This window comes from Lutra lutra, chromosome 8 (assembly GCF_902655055.1).
Source record: "Lutra lutra chromosome 8, mLutLut1.2, whole genome shotgun sequence".
NCBI lineage: Eukaryota > Metazoa > Chordata > Mammalia > Carnivora > Mustelidae > Lutra > Lutra lutra.
The window spans coordinates 91,267,378-91,290,093 of NC_062285.1; the positions used below are offsets into that span (position 1 = coordinate 91,267,378).

The following is a 22,716-nucleotide window of genomic DNA, read 5'->3' on the forward strand; positions in this document are numbered from 1 at the left end:
TCCCCTGACTCCTCTGACATTTATGAGTCAGTCATACACTCATAAAATCTCAGTTTCTATTCCTGAAAGAGCTCCTCACTATGAGGAACAGAAACAGAAAATTTAGTTCTTACAGTCATGATGATGTGTTAGCTGAACAAAACAGTGAGGCTGAAATGGCAGAAGGGCTCCAGTTGAAGGGAACTGTGTTCATCTATGCCCAAAGAGAAGAGAACATGGAATGTAGCTGAGAAACATCCTGATATTTAAGATGGCTGGAACACAAACTGTGAAGGGTGAAATGTGAGAAAATAACTTTCTAATTAACTCTATATTAAACTGTGAATTTCATGACTTCTAAGCCCTAAGATCCTATTCACTTTCTTATGAAACCCTGTGCTGACACCATACTTAAGATACACTGGCATGTTTTTTACATGATGAAAGGACAGAGGACACAGAGAGCTATTTTAATTTCACTTAGGAAAAGGATTTTTCCTTTTCTGAAACAAGATATTTTTTTAAATTAGGCATATATTTAAGAGACAGAAATAAGTGACTAATTATCTGTGAAAATAAAAAAGTCCCCTCAGGGCTATTACTAGTCAATAGAAGGAACTATTCCAAGTGAGTAATGTAAAAGTAATTTTAGGGACACCTGGGTAGCTAAGTTATTAAGCATCTGCCTTCGGCTCTGGTCATGATCCCTGGGTCCTGGGATCGAGTCCCATGTCAGGCTCCTTGCTCAGCAGGGAACCTGCTTCTCCCTCTCCCACACCCCTGCTTGTGTTCCCTCTCTCACTGTGTCTCCTCTCTCTGTCAAAAAAATAAATAAAATCTTTTTAAAAAATAAATAAATAAAAGTAATCTTACCAGATTTTGTTTTGTTGAAACACATCACTGATTAAAAAAAAATTATACAAAACAGCAAAATCTCATGAAAATCATTTAGTCTTACTTGACCTTTGCCCCACTTTTCTTGGTCTTTCTTCTAGTTTCAGATAACACCATTTCCCTCAAGTGCAGAACACTGGCCAGAGATTTTTCTGATAGTCCAGTGCCTATGTTTAAATATTTTGAATATCAATGTTTCTTCATTGATATGTAGGAGAAATGGTGTGTTTCATCCTAGTGCATTATGCTAGGCTCTGAGAGGAGTGAGGAAGCCTGCTAGGCAAAGCAACTATTGTTAAGTAGCTCAGCAAAGGAAGTACCCTCTTTAGGAAGCAAACACACTGAGCATAAGTAGTCAATGATGAATTGCAACTGGACTGAAAAATGACTGTGCACAGGACCAGCTACACAGACATGCTGTCTGTCCAGCAGCAGATCTCCATGCTCAAGAGGGCTTCCCACTTGTTTAATATGCTGCCATCAATGTCTTCAAATTATTACTACTATTTAAACAAGACACTCTGTGTTTTTATTTTGCACTTCACCCTACAAATTATGTAGTGGGTCCTGACTCTGTGTGCATGAAAGAGGTGAATTAGTTTTGACCTCACCTAACAGAGCTTTCATTTTTTACTTAAATGGGTTTATTAAATTTTCAGATTATTATAGAGTCATATGTGGTTATGAGAAATCTTACAGAAAGAACCCATGTTCCCTTTAGCCAGTTTCCCTGAGAATAACATTTTAAAAAACTACAGTATGTTTGGTTTCCATGTCTTTGCTTAGTAAAAATCTCACAAACATTAAATCACCAACCTCATACAGTATTTATATATACACATTCACACATATAGAAAAGGAAATTGTGCCAACCCTAAAATAAAATTGAATCAAGAAGAATGCATTAAAATTGATTAATTAATTAACTAACCAATTAATTAAAGCTACAGTATGATATCACAGCCAAGATAATAACATTGACACTGTCAGCATACAGAACCATTCCATTACCACATGGTTCCATCAGCAGGGCTTAACACCAGAAACTTTAAAAATCAGCAGGCTTGGCTCTGAGAGAGCCTGAGGGTGATGAGAAACTGAGTCCCAACCCTTAAAGAAACAGTATAACAAACAAGCCTGCCTAAGTATAGCACAAAAGCAGAAGTTTGAAGAGCATATGGGGTACACAGGAAGATGTATTTCTTAGTCTCAAAGCATATACAAGAGGGGCAGATACCTTTGGGAGACTTCTCCAATAACAAAGGAGCTGGGTGGTGCCATTTCTCTCCCCTGCCCACTAGCCTATATACACAGATACCTATGGGAATCGGTCCAAACACTCTCTACCTAGCTTTGCTAACAGTGTGCCCTGTCCCTGCATTCTCTTGCAAACTGCACCATCCAACCATCCCAATTCAGCAGAGTCCCTCTAAAGTGGTCTTATCCTGCAAACATCCTCAACAATGACCAGCACCACTCCACAGTGACCTGCCCTGAGAAGAGGGTAAGGTAACCACACACACCGGTATGACTATAGCCCCAGAAATGGGCTGAGGGCAGGCATCTACCAACCCAACACCAGCCCAAGGTGGCCTAAGACTAGCCTCTTAACAGCACAGGGACCAAACTCTGCCTATAATAGACAAAGAGAGCATTGCAGACAACTGGAATGAAGGCAAAAACATCTCAACCACAACAATAGGGCACACACAACACACTTAGGAGACACCCCTGACACACCAAGTTCTGATGCACAAGAAACATTGCACTACAGGGCATTACTGAAGCTCTTCTTCATAAGCCCACTATTTTTAAGAGCAGATGATATAGTCAACTTTCCTAACACATTGAAACAGACACAGAGAAATAGACAAAATGAGAAGACAGGGGAATGTGTCCCATATGAAAGAACAGGGCATAATCACAGAAAGAAAAAAAAAAAAAACTAAGCAAAACAAAGATAAGCAATATGCCAGATAAAGAATTTAAAAGGTTGGTCCTAAAGATACTCACTAGACTTGAGAAAAGAGCAAAAGAGCCAATGAGACCATCAACAAAGAGACAGAAAAGTCAAAAAGAACCAGACAGAGATAAAGAACTCAATAACTAAAATTAAAAATACCCTAAAGGGAAAAATGTACACTAGAGAGAGCAGAAGAACATATCAAGGAGCTGGAAGATAAAGTAATGGGAATGTATCAAGCTGAACAAGGAAAAGAGAAAAGTAATAAAAAAATATGAATGTGTTAAGAGAACTCAGCAATGTCATCAAGCATAATAACATTTGCATTATAGAGATCCCAAAAGGAGAAGAGAAAAGAGGCAGAAAATTTTTTTTAAAGATTTTATTTATTTATTTGACAGAGAGATCACAAGTAGGCAGAGAGGCAGGCAGAGAGAGAGGAGGAAGCAGGCTCCCTGCCGAGCAGAGAGCCCCATGCGGGGCTCGATCCCAGGACTCTGAGATCATGACCTGAGCCGAAGGCAGCAGCTTAACCCACTGAGCCACCCAGGCGCCCCAGAGGCAGAAAATTTAATTGAAGAAATAATAGCTGAAAACCTCCCTAATCTGGAGAAGAAAACAGAAACCCAGATCTGGGAAGTACAAGAAAGCCTAAGAAAAATCAAAAGGACGTCCATACCAAGACACACAATAATTAAAATGGCAAAAAGTAGTGACAGAGAATTTTTAAAGCAGTGAGAGAAAGGAAAACAGTTACATACATAGAAGTCCCATGAGACTGTTAGCTGATTTCTTAGCCTTTCATGAGGCCAGAATGGAGTGGCATGATATATTCAAAGTGCTCAGAGTAAGAAACCTATAGTTAAGAATACTCTGTCCAGCAAAGATATCATTCAGAATTAAAAGGGTGATAAAGGGTTTCCCAAACAAATTCAAAGGAATTCATCTCCAGCTTTATAAGAAATGTTAAAGGGGATTCTTTGGGTGGAAAGAAAAGGCTCCAATTAAGAGTAAACAAATTTCAGAAGGAAAAAATTTCATAGGTACATAAATTTCATAGGTACATTCTTCATAAGCCCACTATTTTTAAGAGCAGATGATATAGTCAACTTTCCTAACACATTGAAACAGACACAGAGAAATAGACAAAATGAGGAGACAGGGGAATGTGTCCCTTATGAAGGAACAGGGCATAATCACAGAAAGAAAAAAAAAAAAAACTAAGCAAAACAAAGATAAGCAATATGCCAGATAAAGAATTCAAAAGGTTGGTCCTAAAGATACTCACTAGAGTATCTTATCACTTATAAAACTAGTACAGAGGTAAAGCATAATAATAGTAAAATCAATTATATCTAAAAAAAATCAGTCAAAGGATTCAAAAAAATAAAAAGGCATGACAAAATAAAATGTGGGGGTGGAGAATTTAGTGCTTTTAGATTTTAAGTGACAATCAAACTAATATAGACTGCTATACGCATAGGATATTACATATAAACCTAATGGTAACCACAAATCAGAAACCTGTAATAGATAAGCAAAAAATAAAGAGAAATGAATCCAAGCATATCACTATAGAAGGCCATCAAATCCTAAGGGAAGAAAAGCAAGAGAAGAAAGGAATAGAGAAGAACTACAAAAACCACCATAAAATGAGTAACACAATGGAAATAAGGACATACTTAACAATAATTACTTTGCATGTGAAAGGATTAAATACTCCAATCAAAAGATATAGGTGACTGAATAGATACAAAAGAAAGATGCATCTATATGCTGCGTACAAGAGACTCATGGTTTTGCACCATACCATTAGGTCTATGATCCATTTTGAGTTGATTTTGGGGGAGGGTGTTAGGTATGTGTCTAGATTATTATTCCATCCCTTCACTTTCAATCTGCATGTGTCTCTAGATCTGAAATAACACTCATGGAAGATAACATAGAAGAAAACCTAAAATACCTTAGATATTATATGATGTCTTTTTAGATACAACATCAAAGACACAATTCTTGAAAGAAATAATGGATAAGCTGGATTTTATTAAAATTAAAAATTTTTGCTCCACAAAAGGCAATAACAAGAGAATTAGAAAAGAAGACACAGACTAAGAGAAAAAATTGACAAAAGACATATCCAGTAAAAAACTGGTTTCCAAAATACATAGAAAACACTTAAAGCACAATAATGAGAAATAAACACCTCAATTAAAAATGGGTCAAATGGGACACCTGGGTGGCTCAGTGGGTTAAAGCCTCTGCCTTTGGCTCAGGTCATGATCTCACGGTCCTGGGATCGAGCCCTGCATCAGGCTCTCTGCTCAGCAGGGAGCCTGCTTCCCACCCTCTCTCTGCCTGCCTCTCTGCCTGCTTGTGACCTGTCTGTCAAGTAACTTAATAAATAAAATCTTTAAAAATAAAATAAAAATAAAAATGGGTCAAAGGCCCTAATAGACAGCTCACCAGAAATACATAGATGAAAAGTAAGCATATGAAAAGATACTCCCCATGACATATCATCAGGGAAATGCAGATTAGAATACCAATGAAATATCATGGCACATCTATTAGAATGGCCAGAATCTGGAACAACACCAAATGTTTGCAAAAATATGGAGCCACAGAAACTCTCATGCATTGCTGGTAGGAATGCAAAATGATACTGTCACTTTGGAAACAGTTTGGTGGTTTCTTATAAAACTAAATATATTTGGTCCATATAATTCAGTAATCATGCTCCTTGCCAAAGAAGCTGGACTCTTATGCCTACATAAAAATCTGCACAAGGATGTTTTTAGCAGCCTTATTCATAATTGCCAAAATTTAAAAGCAATCAAGATGTCCTTCAGTGGCTGAGTAGATAAAACACCAGAACATTCAGACAATGCAATATTATTCAGAGCTAAAAAGAAATAAGCTATAAATCCACACAGGAAACTTAAATGCATATTACTAAGTGCAAGAAATCATTTTGAAAAAATTTATCATTCCAATTATATGACTTTCTGGAAAAGGCAAGACTATGGAGTCAATAAAAAGTCAGTGGGTATAGTGCTGATGGTATACAAGGAGATAAATTATCAGAGCAAAGAGGATTTTCAGGCCAGTGAAAATCCTCAGTTTGATATTATAGTTATGGATAGATGTCTTTATACTTCTGTCCAAATTCATAGAATGCATAACACCAAGAATGAAACCCTAAGGTAAACTACGGACTTCGGGTGATTAGCCTGTGTCAATGCAGGTTCCTCCTTGGTGTTTTATTCCATTAGGGTGAGTGCTGCTGATAATGAGGCTATGCATGTGTAGGGTTGGGGGTGTATGGAACATCTCTGCACCATGCTCCCAAAACTTCTCTAAAAAAATAAAATCCTTTTTTTTTTAAGATTTTGTTTATTTATTTGACAGAGAGAGATCACAAGTAGACAGAGAGGCAGGCAGGAAGAGTGGGGGAAGCAGGCTCCCCACTGGGCAGAGAGCCCGATGTGGGGCTCAATCCCAGGACCCTGAGATCATGACCTGAGCCAAAAGCAGAGGCTTAACCCACTGAGCCACCCAGGTGCCCCTAAAATCCTTTTTTAAAAAAGTCATTGCACCCATTTTCTAATTGGATTTTATTGTTGAGTTTTAACAATCTTTTATATATTCTAGATACTAGTATTTTGTCAGGCATCTGGTATACACATTTTCTCCCAGGCCCAGCTTTTCATTTTCTTAAAAGCGTATTATGCAGAATAAAGATTTTTAGTTTAAATTAATCCAGTTTACCAATTTTTCCTTTTATGAATCATGCTTTTGGTGTCAAATCTAAGATTCACTGTACAGCTCTATATCCAAAACTATTCCATGTTTTTTTTCCCAAAGGTTTTCTTGTTTTATATTATAGACTTAAGCCTATGGCCCCTCCTATGTTAATGTTTTTTTAAGATGTAAGGTTTAGGTCAAAATTCAAGGTGTTTTTTATTTTTCCTTTTTCTTCTTTTTTTTTTTTTTTTGGTCAGTGGATATCCAAGTGCTCCAACATCATTTACTAAGTGCTTTTGTACCTCTGTGAAAATTCAGTTGGTCATATTTGTATGGGTCTATTTGTGAGTTCTGTATTCTATTAATCTATGTGTCCAGCACTCTGAAAATATTGTTTTAATTATCTTCCATCATATAGAAGGATTTTCCCACCTTATTCTTCTTTTTAAAGATTATTTTTAGCTTTCCTAAGGCCTGTGCCTTTCCATTTGAATTCTGGAATAAGACTGTCTATAATTTACCTCTACAAAAATCCTACTGGGACTTTGATAAAAATTACATCAAACCTATAGAACACCTGCAAAGTCTCCAAATCCATGAACACAGTGTGTATCTCAATTTATCTGGGTTTTCTTTTACTTTTTATCAACACTTTATTTTTTAAGATTGTATTTATTTAGACAGAGAAAACACACATGCACACACAAATGGGCAGAAGAGTAGAGGGAGAGGGAATCTCAAGAAGATTCCCTGCTGAGCATGCAGCCCAATGGAGGTCTTGATCTCACAACCCTAAGATCATGATCTGAGCAGAAATCAAGAGTTGGACGCTTAACCTACTGAGAAACCCAGGCACCCCTTTCATCAGCATATTAAAATTTCAGCATTCTTATCCTGAATATGTTTTCATTTTTTACATCAGTGTTTCACTTTCTTTGAAATGACTGTGGTTGCTATTGTGTTTTTAATCTGTTATCACGTTAATTGTTAGTATATAGAAATGTGATTGATTTTTGTATGTTGAACTTGTATCTTGCAAACTTGCTGAGATCACATTAGTTCTAGGAAGGCTTTGTTTTGTTTTCATTTTTCTTGGGTTTTCTATGTAGACAATCCTGTGATCTGCAAATAAAAGGAGTTTTAATTCTTCCTTTCTATCCTATATGTCTTGCTTATTTTTGTTTGTTCATTTATATTTTTGTCTTATAGCACTACCTAGAATTTCCACTATGATGTTAAATGCTGGTGGTGAGACAGGACATAATTCCCTTTTTCCCAATAACAGGGAGAGAGAATTTAGTCTTTCACCATTAAATATGAGGTCAGTTGTATGTTTTGAATAGATGCTTTTTATTGAGTTAAAGTTCTCCTCCCCCATTCCTAGTTCTCTAAGAGTTTTTATCAAGTTCTTTCCCTAGTTCATGGTATGATAGGTGAGTTTTCATCGTATCCTAGATATTCTGTCTATTATGTTTGGAGACTCTGGGAACTATTCATTTTTATTCTAGCAGACAGTCACTTTTTTTCAATTTAGCATGCATGTTCTGGCCCACTTTTGTGATCTGTGTTTCCAGTGTGAATTTTCAGAGGCTTTACCATGCTATTTTGGCCTTGGCTTATTTGGTACCACAGGGGCTCTCTTGGTCTGCTGTGCACAGGAGCAGGAGTTTTCCCAAGCTGTTCAACCTGGTGCATCTAGCTGGAGGAAGAGGACCTTCAGTCCACAGAAATGAAGAAAGCTGCCTGGACAGTGTGCTTGTTATGGTATGTTCACCCCTGCTGGTGTTCCTGACCATGTGGTGTTTCTGCATGAGAGAATCTCAAGTCTGGAAAGATGAGTGCTTTCCTCAGCTGCTTATCCTCAGTGGGGCTCCCAATAGATCCCCTTAGCTGGTGCTGCTGGACTCACCTGGTGTTGTCAGTGGGAAGCCATCAGTCAGGGCAAGGAAAGGATCTACCTAAGTTGTCTTTTATTGTTAGGTTGGGGTCGGGAAATACTAAGTTATAGTAAACTTCTTATACGTGTAGTGGAAAGGCACACAAGATGTCCTACCACTGTGTTAGTTCCAGTTTTAGGATCCCAAACTGGCTCTTCTTTACCTTACCATCTTTAGAAATTCCCTACTGCCAAAGCACTTGGGTGGCTTCATCAGTTAAGGGTCCAACTCTTGATTTCAGCTCAGGTCATAATCTCAGCATCATGAGATGAAGCCCCTTGTTGAGCTCATAGTCAGTGGGGAGTCTGCTCCAGATTCTCTCTCTCCTTCTGCCCCTCCCCCTGTTCCTGCTCTCTCTCTTTCTAAAAATAAAATCTGAAAGAAAGAAAGAAGTAAAAGAAAGAAAAGAAAAAAGGAAAGAAACTCAAGTCTCCATTACCTGTCCCTTGTGTTACTTTCAGGTGAGGATCAAAGAGAGATGATTCTAGCCCAGAATTCCTGTTGTGATAAATCTTATCCAAGTTCATGTTCTTTGTCCTTCTTTCCTTTTCCATTTTTATTACTTTGTGTTTTTCTATTTATTGCTATCCACCTATTCTATGGTTATCTCTGCTGTTGAGATCTTTCTCTGGTTATTGCATTGTATCCCCAAAGACACTAGATATCAAATTCTAGATCTGACTGGGATATTGAAAGAATCCAATCTGTAAAATAAAACATCCTGATGGGATTCCCACTAAAAAGATTTCAATACTGAGTCTTTCCAAGATGGCGGAGGAGTCAGAGACCTTAGTTTTATCTGGTCCCAGGAATTCAGCTAAATAACTATCAAATCATTCTGAACACCTGTAAACTCAAGAAAGGAATAGCTGTGACTCTACCAATAGAAGAGCAACCACTTTCTGCAAGGTAGGAGGTACAGAGAAGTGAATCCAAGGTGATATATGGGAAGATAAGCCTCTTGGAAGGGAGACTCCATAATCCAGCAAGCTGAAAGTGATACAGCAGCAGAGCACAAAATCAGAACATATGGAAGTCTGCTACAGTGAGGAATGTTCCTGCCTGAAGGGCACTTAGGTGGCAAAGTGGGACAGAATCCTAAGTGGGACAGTATTGTTTCAGGGTCCTTGGGGTCACAGGAAGACTGGGGGGAAGGGGAGAGCTGAGTGTGGAAGAGTTTCCAAGCACTGGAGAGGGAAAGCCAGCTGCAATTAGCAAGCCCAGGGTGCTTGGTGTTGCCATAAACCATGAACCACAGCATGATGGGACAACCACTCTCCTAGCAGGGGCCCAACAAGCAGTAGAACCAAGGCAAGACTCCTCCGCCTCCCTTCCCCAGGAGGAACAGCATGTATGCCCATCACACATTGTTTACTGGGTTTGGAGAATCGCAGTGGGGCTGTGTGCCTGAGATAGAAATGCTGGGTGACAGGCTGGGTGAGCACAGAGGGCAGACAGAGAGGAGGTAGACAGGAGTGATTAACTGCTTTTCCTGGAGAGTGCACTGAGGAATGGCAGGCATGGGTTTTCAGATCCAGGGCTGGAGATTGGGAGGCTGCAATTTTCACTCTCATCCTCTAAAGCAATGCAGAAAATGTTCAAGGAACAAAAGCAACATAGAGCAATCTGGAGCCACTTGCACTTAGCCTGGCCTCCTAACATAGAGCAGTACAGTTCCTGGGACAAAGACACCTGAGAATCAGCATTACATACCCCTTCTTCAGAAGATGAGCAAGAACATCCAGCTAAGACCAAGACCAATCATACAGAATTGCAAAACTCCAGTGCTAGGGGAAAATAGTATACAAAATTCATGTTTATTTTTTTTCATCATGCTATAGTTTTCAATTTTAATTTTTTCTCTTTCCATTTCAACCATTCCTCTTTTATCAAATCTTTTTTTCAAGTCTTTTTAAATTTCCATTTTTAGAGATGCAGTCTATCCATTTATTGTATTCAACAAGTTTTTCTTTATTTATAGTTTTGGGAACAATTTCTTCTAAAAAAACAGACTAAAATACACACAGAATCCAGTGTATTGTTCTGTTCTCTTCTCCTGTCTGATTATATTCTCTCTCTCTCTCTCTTTTTTAAGTCTTTTTAAATTTTCATCTCTATAGTTACATTCTATCCTTTCGTTGTATTTAATTTTATTTTTGTACATATGTAACTTTTCTTTTTTTTACAATTTTGGGATCTAGTTTTCTAAAACAGACCAAAACATACACAGGATCCTATGTATTTCTCTGATCTGTTCATCTGTCTGATTATATATACATAGTCTTCTGAAGTTGTTTCCAAAAAATAGAAATGTAAGGAAAACTTCCAAACTCATACTATAAGGCCAGCATTGCCTTGATCCCCAAAGCAGACAAAGACCCCACCAAAAAGGAGAATTACAGACTGATATCTCTGATGAACATGCGCCAAAATAGTCACCAAGATACTAGCCAATAGGATTAAACAGTACATTAAAAGTATTATTCACCACCACCAAGTGAGATTTATTCCTGGTCTGCAAGGGTGGTTCAACATCCATAAATCAATCACTGTGATACACTACATGAATAGAAAAAAGGACAAGAAACATAATGATCCTCCCAATAAATGCAGAAAAAGCATTGACAAAGTGCAGAATACTTCCTTGATTAAAACTCTGCCCAGTATAGGGAGAGAAGGAACATACCTCAATATCATAAAAGCCATATATAAAAGGTCCATAGCAAATATCATCTCCCAATGGGGAAAAACCAAGAGCTTTTCCCCTAAGGTCAGGAATATGGCAGGGATGTCCACTATCACCACTGTTGCTCAACACAGTACTAGAACTCTTAGTCTCAGCAGACAACAAAAAGAAATAAAAGGCATCTGAATTGGCCAAAAAGAAGTCAAACTCTCACTCATTGCAGAAGACATAATACTCTATGTGGAAAACTGAAAGAACTCCACCCCAAAATTGCTAGACCTCATACAGGAATTAGCAAAATGGCAAAATATAAAATCAATGCACAAAAATCAGTGGTATTTCTATACACTAATAATAAGACAGAAGAAAGAGAAATTAAGGAGTTGATCCCATGTACAACTACACCAAAAATCATATGGTAACTAGGAATAATCCTAACCAAAGAGGAAAAGGATCTGTTCTCAGGAAACTGTAGAACACTAATGAAAGAAAAGGAGGAAGATACAAAGAAATGGAAAAACATTCCATGTTCATGGGTTGGAAGAACAAATATTGTTAAAATGTCCATACTACCCAAAGCAATCTACACATTAATGCAGTCCCTATCAAAATACCATCAACTTTTTCACAGAGCTGGAATAAATAATCCTAAAATTTGTATGGAACAAGGAAATACTCCAAATAGCCAAAGGAATGTTGGGGGGAAAAAACCCAAAGCTTGTGGTATCACAATCCTGGACTTCAAGCTCTATTACAAAGCTGTCATCATCAAGACAGTATGGTACTAGCACAAAAACAGACACATAGATCAGTGGAACAGAATAGAGAACCCAGAAATGGATGCTCAACTCTATGGTCAACTAATCTTCAACAAAGCAGGAAAGAATATCCAATGGCAAAAAGAGTCTCTTCAACAAATGGTGCTGGGAAAATTGGACAGTTACATGCAGAAGAATGAAATTGGACCATTTTCTTATACCACAGACAAAAATAGAATCCAAATGGATGAAAGACCTCAATGTGAGACAGGAATCTATCAACATCCTAGAGGAGAACACAGGTAGTAACCTCTTCAACCTCAGCCTCAGCAACTTCCTGCAAGACGCATCTCCAACAAAGGCAAAAATGAACAACTGGGACATCATCAAGATAAAAAGTTTTTGTACAGCAAAGGAAACAATAAACAAAACCAAAAGACAACTGACAGAATGGGAGAAGATATTTGTAAATATTTTATCAGATAAAGGACAAGTATCCAAAATCTATAAAGAACATACCAAACTCAACACCCAAAGAACAAATAATCCAATCAAGAAATGGGCAGAAGACATGAACAGACATTTCTCCAAATAAGACACATAAATGGCCAACTGACAGATGAAAAAATGCTCCACCTCACTTGCCATCAGAGAAATACAAATCAAAGCCACAATGAGATACCACCTTACACCAGTTAGAATGGCTAAAATTAACAAGACAAGGAACAACAAATATTGGTGAGGATGTGGAGAAAGGGGAACCCTCCTACAAGGTTGGCGTGAATGAAAGCTGGAGAAGCCACTCTGGAAAACAGTATGGAGGTTCCTTAAGAAGTAAAAAATAGAGCTATGCTATGACGCAGCAATTGCACTACTAGGTATTTACCCCAAAGATACAAATGGCAAGGACATGGGTGGAACTAGAGGGTATTATACTAAGTGAAATAAACAGAGAAAAGAAAATCATCATACGATCTCACTCATATGTGGAATTAAGAAACAAAACAGTGGATCATAGGGCAATGGATGGAAAAATAAAACAGGACAAAATGAGAGAGGGAGACAAACCATAAAACACTTAACCATGGGGTGGCGCCTGGGTGGCTCAGTGGGTTAAAGCCTCTGCCTTCGGCTCAGGTCATGATCTCAGGGTCCTGGGATCGAGCCCCACATCGGGTTCTCTGCTCAGTGGGGAGCCTGCTTCCTCTTCTCTCTCTCTGCCTGCCTCTCTGCTTACTTGTGATCTCTGTCAAATAAATAAATAAAATGTTAAAAAAAAAACACTTAACCATAGGAAACAAACTGAGGGTTGTTGGAGGGGAAGGAGGTGGGGTGTGGGATAACTGGGTGATGGACATTAAGGAGAGTATGTGATATAATGAGGAGTGGGTAATATAAGACTGGTGAATCACTAAACTCTACCTCTGAAACTATTAATACAGTATATGTTAATTAATTGAATTTAAATTTAAAAAATTAAAAATAGAAAAGGGGCTAAAGATTTGAATAGACATTTCTTTAAAGAAGACATACAAATAGCCAACAGGTATATATGGGAAAATGCTCAATAGCACTATCAGGGAAATGCAAATCAAAACCACAAGAAGACATCACTTCACACCTCTTAGAATGGCTATTACTGAAAAAGAACCCACCCCCCAAACTCCAACAAAACAGAAAAACTCAAAGATGCTGGTGAAGATGTAGAGAAATTAGAACACTTACACATTGTTGGTGGGAATGCAAAATGGTGTAGCTTCTATGTGAAAGAGTATGGAGGTTCCTCAAAAAATTAAAAATAACACTACCATATTATTCAACAGTCTCACTTCTGCATATTTATCAAAAGAACTGAAATGAGGATTTTGGCAACATTAGCACTCCCATGTTCAGTGCAGCACTATTCACAATAGCTAAGACATGGAAACAACCTAAATGTCCATCCGTAGATGAACTGATAGTGAAAATATGGTCTATACATGAAATGGAATGCTGTTCAGTTTTTTAAAGAGAATGACATTCTGCAATATGTGATGACATGGATGAAACATGAGGACATTAAATCAAATAAGTCAGCTACAGAAACACGAAGACCAAATGATTCCATTAGTTAATCTAAAATAGTCAAATTCAGAGAATCAAAGAGCAGAATAATGGGTGCTAGGGGCAAGGGAGGGAAGGAAATGGGGAATTACTAATCAAAGACATAAAGTTTCAGTTAAGCAAGATGAATAAGCCCTAAAGATGTGTATGACTCTGTACCTACAGTAAATGATAATGCATTATACTCTTCAAAATTTGTTAAGAGAGTAGACCTCAGTTAAGTGTTATTACCACAATAAAACAGAACTTAAAAAATAAAATTTAAAAACCCCAACGTCAAAAAAGCAAGATTTAAGTACCAGCATTAAATCTATTTCCTATGTGGACAAAATAATAGTTGTACATATCTTGTACCTTACTTTCCACTGCACAAATGTCAAAATCTACTTCTATTTTATTTCATAATAGGAGAATTAGCATAATGAATGATAATCTCAAATGTCTTTAGACATAACTTGCATCATTGCTGTGTTATAGAGTCGATGTACTTTATCTCAAAGGTTTCTGGGTTATTTGCAGGAGAGATTATATCATTGTTCTACTTTACTCAAAATCAACTATGTCAAAAGACTATCAAGTATACCCCATGATACAGAAAGACTACACATGTTTTTAATCAAACTGGCCACAAACTATTAAGAGTACAATTTTTTAAAAATACACAACATAAAAATACATTCAACTAGACTAATTACTTTAATAGGTATTAACTACTATCCATCAGGGACTACACAAAGCACTGAGAACACAATCAGGAAGAAGTCACTGTGTCCCCTTCCTGCATGTGGCTACACTCCTATTGGGAAATAAGAAAATTGGTTAAGTAATAGCAACACAATATAATGTGGTTTCAGTTGGGTAAATAACAGCTATGAGAACACAAGCATAGGGAAGCTCAGAAAGTACATCCATGGTATGTGTTGACAGAATGAAGACTAAGATGAGTTGACCAAACTCCTCCATGGTTGCAGTTTTCTATTCATTCACCACACCCAAAGTTGTTGCACTCTTTCAGAGAATTCATCCTCTACACTGGAATTCAGGTCTTTGGAACTGCAGCTGCTGATGTGACTATAATCCTGATCACTCATGGATGGCTGAGGCCTCATTCCTTCTTGAATTGCTAACATAGCAATGCAGCAATCCCTCCATACCCATGGGGAACACATTCTAAGTCCCCCAGTGGATTGTCCGCAAGAGCAGAGTCCCAAGCCCTCTATATACTATGTTGGGTGGTTTTTTTTTTTTTTTTGTACATACATACCTACCATAGAGTTTAAGTTATAAAATAGGCACATAAAATCTTAATCTCTTAAGATGAACAACAATAAAGTAGAACAATTATAACAACACACTATAATAAAAGGCACGTAGATGTCGTTTCTCTGTTTCAAAATATCTGATTATAGAGTGCTCACTCTTCCTCTTGTGATGATGTGAGATGATAAAATGCTTATGTGATGAGATGAAATGAGATGAATGATGTAGGCAATGAGATGTAGCATTAGGCTACTACTGGCCTTCTGAGGTGAGTGATCTCAGGAGGATTGTCTACTTCTGGACCACAGTTTAAAAAAGGTCCACGAAAACACGGGAAGTGAAACCATGGATAAGGGGTGACTACTATATTATTTCCAGTGAACACCATGGGGTTTCTACAAATTCTGGCTTGACAATTGCACCTTCTCGAACCCTTCACAAGCTTGGTGTTTTACCCTACTAGGAAATTTACTTAGTATATAATATATTCTCTCTCTCTTTCTTTCTCTCTCTCACTCTCTCTCTCTCTTTTTTTTTTTTTTTTTGGTATCAAGTTTGGAGAACACAGGCATTTTAAAGATGGAAAGGAAATGGAGACATAATTACATTATGTGGCCTTAATTATCATTAGGAGTTTGGGTTGTATAATGAGAGCAGAGGAGGAATTATTGAAAGATTCTATGCAAGCCAGTGACCTGATCATATATGTATAAGAATGATCACTCTGAATTTCAGTGGCATTTGACTGAATGAGTCAGAATGGTTTTAAAGTGGAAGAATGGGCAAGTTCTAAATTATGCATACATTTTCTGCTATCAACCATGTACTTTTCAAGCTTGTTCCCATGAAGAAATGTTTTCCACATGTGCTTTGAATGAGTAATTCAACTAGTAATGATTTCTATCAGAAACTGATTTGAACAACTCACTGACTTCCTGCTGGGGGTAGTAAGAAAATGGAGATGAACTTAATGTCACTTAGATGTCCCCACACTGGTGGCAGAACTATTGCTGCTACTTTATTTTTATTTGCAGAGAGTTATAATGGAAGAATATTAATTTATTGAACATTTACTATGAGCCAGATACACTGGCAAAGACTTTTATCTGTTAGCTCATTTGAATCTTGTAACTGGACAGAGCAACTGGTATCATATCCTTACTTTTCTTATGAAGAAACTCTACTTAAGGGCTTGATAACTGATCAAGTCACAGCTGGTAAGAAATGGAATGACGGAAGAATAGGGGACCTCATTTCATCTGGCCCATTGAATTTAGCTGGATATCTATCAAATCACTCTGAACACTCACAAATTCAGCCTGAGATGTAGTAAAACATATCTGGAAGTCTACAAGTAGAAAAGTGACAGCTTTCTGCAACGTAGGAGGTTTGGAGGCCTGAATCTGTGGGGAGATATCGGAAGATGAATGGGGGGAGGGGGGGTGGGGGTAGGCCTCCATGAGCCGGCTATCAGAAAGTGCTATAACACCAGAGCACAAAATCAGAACACTTAGAAATCTGCTCTAGTGAGGAATATCCCTTTCTGAAAGGGGTTCAGGGCATGAAAAGGGCAGAATTCTAGGTGGGTCATTGTGGTCTCAGGATCTGAGGGTGAATGAGGGTGCCTGAACAAGTAGTGTCCAAGCAGGGGAGTAGGAAACTGGTTACTGTCAGTGAGCCCAAGAGGGGACTCTCAGCTCAAGTTGCCATAAACAGTGAGCTGGGCTGGTCGAGTGAGTGCTCTTTGCTTGAGCACCCTGAAAAGGACTGGAATGCTCCAGCCATTTACCATCTCCCGGGAGGAGCAAACAGGCTATGCTCACAACTGGGCAACAATTCTTAGGGCAGCGGTGGCCCCAGAAAAGACAATAAGGTGACACCCCACCTGAGTATATGCATACTCAGACCCAGTTTTAAGACAAATTTCTGCCCCAAAGTTGAGGCATTTGTGTTCTTGGGAAAGAAGGAAACCTGGGCCAGTTCCAAATGGATCTCTGCCTTCCACTTAAAATACTAATTCTTCTTGAGAGCAGCTTTCATAAATTTTCAACCCAAGAAGGCCAAGGAGTTGGGGGAGGGAGAAAGGAAGACTGAGAAATAAAGGTTGGGGGGGGTGGAACCAGAACTCTAAACACAGGTTTTCCCAACAGTCTTTCCAAAAGTCCTTAAGCCTCAAACCACTGGACCTGTCCCAGGAACTCTACTACTCACTGCCCCCTCCCAAGCTCTGCACTCTCTGATGAAGAGAGCAAGCTGGTCAGGGGTTCACGACATTTGGGGAGGAAGTCAGGTCAGATTTTTCAAATGTCCTGGTCAGGGCAGAAGTTTACCAGGCTAGGGAGGTCCTGAGGCCAAACTCAGAAAGAAACCAGAAGCCATTTTCTTCTTTCCCCTTTTTTCCCTTTCCTGGTGATAGTTCCTCTTTCACACCAATGGGGAACTCTGGACAAAGTGGAAGAATGCAGTTCATTGGCGGGGCGGGGGGGGCCTTAGGGCTGCCCACCTCTGCATGTGGCCTGTCTTTCTCTCATCTGTGCCCTGGACCCCTCCACAGCTGCAGACTCCCTGAGCCCAGTGCCTCCGCTTCTGGGCTGCAACCACCTGTTCAGTCCAGGAACAATAACAGCTTCCTGGCCCCCACTCCTCCGAAGTGTTGACCACCCCCAGAGCAAGTTCTTGCTTTCAGTTTTATCTCCTGTGAACAGCCTTTGAAATAGAAGAACAGGAAGCCAAAACTTCATAAACAGGAAGGCTGGCAGGTCATTGGTTTCCTTACACACCCAGTGGGGACACTTTACCCCCCTGCCCTTAGCACCTGTTTGGTGTTCTGGTGGACAGCCATGGACCAGAGAGAATGTCCATATCCCATGGTCCTGATTCCAGGCAGAGCTTCTTCCCAGGCCTGGGGACCAAACTCGGTCCCTGCCAGTCCCTGCTAGACACAGCAGATAAAATTCTGTTCAGGACTCGGCATCCTGGTATGGCCTGGCCTAACAAAGATGGGGGCAGGGCTCTGCCCCTAGGGTTAAGTCTCACTCTATCCTGTTCTCTTGGATTTCCTTGAGGTGATTAGATTTCAAAGCTGAGGACAGCCCACAGTGAGATTTGTCCAGTTGGAGCTGTCTTTACGTATGTTCATATTGTTAAAACAAGACAGTAACTGCAGAAATCAGTCTTAGGTCAAGACTGATTTTTTTTTCCAGTGGACTATTTTAATCTCTGAGATTTTTTTAGAAGTTTCGCCACCGGGTAATAATAAAAAACACATGACTTTGAAAGACATGTTGCCAGTTTCTTAATACACTGAATACGCTTGGGGTGCCTGGATAGCTCAGGTCATGATCCCAGGGTCCCGGGATCCAGTCCTGCATTTCGCTCCCTGCTCAGTAGGGAGTCTGCTTCTTCCTCATCCTCTTCCCCTAGCCCTGGCTCATGCTCTTTCTTGCTTGAGCTCTCTCAAATAAATAGAAAAAATCATAAGAAAGAAAGAAGAAAAGAAAAGAAGAGAAGAGAAGAGAAGAGAAGAGAAGAGAAGAGAAGAGAAGAGAAAGAGGAAGAGAAGAGAAGAGAAGAGAAGAGAAGAGAAGAGAAGAGAAGAGAAGAGAAGAAAAGAAAAGAAAAGAAAAGAAAAGAAAAGAAAAGAAAAGAAAAGAAAAGAAAAGAAAGGCTGGCAAAATACACTTACCCTATGGTCCAGCAATGTTGCTCCTTGGCATTTACACAAATTAGTTGATTTGAAAACTGAGGTCCTGGGACATTGAGAAACCTGCCCAAGCCTGTTTGTAGTAGCTATATTCATAAGTGCCAAAGTTTGGAAGCAGTCAAGATGCCTGTTAATGGATAGATGGGTAAACACAGTATGGAACAAATTTAGACTGAAAAAAGAACTCCTGTAACAGATAAAATTAAAAGGGTAAGACATAATAAAGAAATGAAAAATGAGCTGGCAGCTCTCAGCACAGAAAAGGAAGGTGAAAAATACCTCTGATATTCTTATCAGAAAGATAAGAATGCCCACTGATATCTGATAAAAGAAAACTGTTAGAAATATCATGATATAATAATGACTCTGCAAACCAAGTCAACACAATTAGAAAGGGGTTAAACCAGAAAGGGAGACAAACCATAAGAGACTCTTAATCTCAGGAAACAAGCTGTAAGCTGCTGGAAGGGAGCGGGGTGGTAGAGATGGGGTGGCTGGGTGATGGACATTGGGGAGGATATGTGGTATGGTGAGAAAAAAATAAAAAAAATAATTTTATAAAAGTGATTCTTAAGAAAGAAAAGAGTTCTGACATGCATAAAATCAATATTCCTAAAGACTAGCCCACAGTAGAAAACAGCTAAGCATTAACAGAAAAAAACTTTCCTGAAATAAGAAGACAACTAAATCTGAGCATTGAATAAATAAATAAAGCACATCTTGGTAAAGTTTCTTATTTTTCAAAATAAAAATAAAGTATGTTGCTTACAATGGGGCATGCCAACCCCACCGTAGACTTTGTCACAGTCACATCAAGGGCTGGAATTGATAATGTCAACACTGAGAAAAATACTGAGTGAGGCAAGTTCTTATATCCATTCAGTTCTCATGCAAATTAAAACCAAACAACATTAGGAACTTATTGAATACAACATACACAATATATATCTTTCTAAAAATAAACTACTTGATGAATAAATAGATCCAGCCAACTAATGGATAGTTTAAAATAAGGATCTCAGAAAAGATAAAGACATCGTATGAAACGAATGGAACTATAGATTCTTCACTAGGACTAATGATTTTTTTTAATATGAAGTTTAAACTAAGTGCTACATAACTATGATTAAACTGTGTATGATAAAATAATAAGGATAGTCAGAAGAAAGGCAGGTGAATCACTGAACTCTACCTCTGAAACTAATAATACACTATATGTTAATTAATTGAATTTAAATTTTAAAAAAGGAAAAAAACAAACAAAAATAAAGACTTCCCTGTACAAACCTTTTACAACTGTCTTTGTATTTAGATTTTGTCTGAAAGCCATTTCTCACAAAAAGAAAAAGTAAAAAGAAGAAAAAAAAGAAAGATCACCCCTGAAAGGATCTTTCACCAGCCTGGAAGGATCTCTTCCACCCTTTCCACATGAACAACTACTTGATTGGTATATGAGCACGTGGACAAAAAACTGATTGGGTGACAGGCGAATGGAGAAGTAATCATATTAAAATGGCCGCCTACAAGACTATAAAAACCCCTAGACTTAAGACACTCTGGTTGGATCACCTCCCTCTTCTGGGAGCTTTGTATAAATCGTGCTTTCCAGCCCACCACTTCTTCTGGTCTACTTCTTTCTTTGAAACAGCGTGACTAGGCCGTGATCGTATAGTGGTTAGTACTCTGCGTTGTGAAACAGCGTGACTAAAAACCATGTGCACTAAAAGAAAAGAAATCCTACAACAGTAGAAACAAAGGCTAAACCACAATCGAAACTTTCATTACCAAAAAAAAAAAAAAGTAAATATAAGAAATGTAAATGTAACTATATTCTTCCTCTGGCAAAGGTAGAAACTCATTTGATAGACTTTTGATCAGCCAACAAATATGAAATTGAGAAAATTTAAATTGGAAAAGTTACAAAGTGACATCAACATCATAGCAACATAAAATTCCCTCATTTTGTCCTCTCTTAACATTTAAAACATGGCATCTATCCACAAACAAAAGTGTCGCTTTGGAAGTTTGTGTTTTCCAGCACCATACACCAAAGGACTCAGGAGAAGTCTCACTCACCTAGGAATTGGGCAATGGGCAGACAGACCCCATCTGGCTGTGGAACCAGAAGGATCCTGTTCATTGAATCCAATCCCTTTTGACCACAGTGCCTGGAAAACGCTGACTTGGGCAGATACTCACAGACACAAGAGTCTTTATTGAAGTTCCCGTTTCTAGGGGCGCCTGGGTGGCTCAGATCATGATCTCAGGGTCCTGGAATCAAGCCACGCATCGGGCTCTCTGCTCAGCGAGGAGCCTATTCCCCTCTCACTCTCTGCCTGCCTCTCTGCCTCCTTGTGATCTGTTTGTCCAATAAATAAATAAACTCTTAAAAAAAAAAAGTAGTTCCGGTTCCTAGAGAAAAAAAAAAAAAAGACAAGGAACACCAGTCCTACTAACTGCCTTCTAGACTCCAGTAGGAAGTCTGGCCAAGAGCCGCTGAGAAAACTTCACCTGAGGATCCACCCCAATTGGTGCCTAGGCACCCCCAAAGCCCTTAGCACCAAACCCACACCTCCCCCAACTTTGTAGCTGGCTCTTTATGTGCACTCCTAGGGAGGGCAGCAAGAGGAAACTACATTAGACAAGGTATGTGCAGAAAACAAGTGAGGCTTTGAGGCAAGAGAGGAAACATAATCTTCAACTCTAGCACCACCCTCAGGAATAAAAAGGGAGGTTACCAAAGCCAACAAGCTCTGTTGGAAGGTGGAGAAAAATATACAAGCTTAAGAATTATGCCAAAATAGGGAACAAGAAGCATGGAGCAAATATATCCTATGAGGCCAGAGAAAGCCTCAAAATATGAGCAGGAGCAACAAAAAGTACCTCTCACTTGAAGGCAGCTAGTAAAGATTGAAGGAGATGACTGCTACTTCAAGTGTGAAAACAGTAATGCAAACCTCCAATTAATCAGATTCCAAAAACTTTACTTCTGTAACATGATGGTGTATTAATCACTGAACCATATTACAAATGTTAAAGAAAAAGAGTATTAAAATCAACTATTGCTACTGTAATTACTTAAATACAAAATGTGTAAAGAGGGAAATTTCAATATTAAAAACATAAAAGGAAAGCTAAAGGGGTAGAGTTTCTGTATATTGTCTAAGTTAAGTCACTATCAGTATAAAATGCACTCATATCTATAAGATCTTTTGTGTGAAACCATAGTAGATTCACACACACACACACACACACATACACACACACACACACAAAACAACAACAAAGATAAGGAAATCAGATCATGCCACCACAGAAAATCACCAATTCACGAAGGTAGGCAGCAGATAAGGACAAAAAGTACAACTGAACTACAAAATAGTCAGAAAGCATTAATAAGATGGCTTTATGAAGTCTTTACATATCAATAATTACTCTAAAAGCAAATGGAGTTAATTATGCAATGAAAAGTCACAGAGAGGCCAAATGGAAAAAAGAAAAGAGGAAGAAGAGGAAGAAGGAGGAGGAGGAGGAGAAAGAAGAAAGGAGAAGGGGGGAAGAAGGAGGGGAAGGAAGAGGAGGGAGTGAGGGGGAGGAATGGGGGAGGAGGAGAAGGGAGAAGAAGAGGAGAAAGGGTAGAGGAGGGATGAGAAAAGAGGTAGGGGGAGAAAGGGGAGGAGAAAGAAGAA

The 22,716-nt window shown here is 38.7% G+C and overlaps 1 long non-coding RNA gene across 1 annotated transcript; it reads right to left on the reverse strand.

Annotated features, from left to right (window-relative positions):
* Positions 1–177: 177 nt before the first annotated feature.
* Positions 178–21,345, reverse strand: LOC125106201 (uncharacterized). The gene is made up of 3 exons (XR_007129265.1): positions 21,104–21,345; positions 19,010–19,154; positions 178–266 (listed from the first exon to the last, which is right to left on the reverse strand). It is a non-coding gene; the product is annotated as an uncharacterized LOC125106201 (long non-coding RNA).
* Between the last annotated feature and the right edge of the window lie 1,371 nt (positions 21,346–22,716).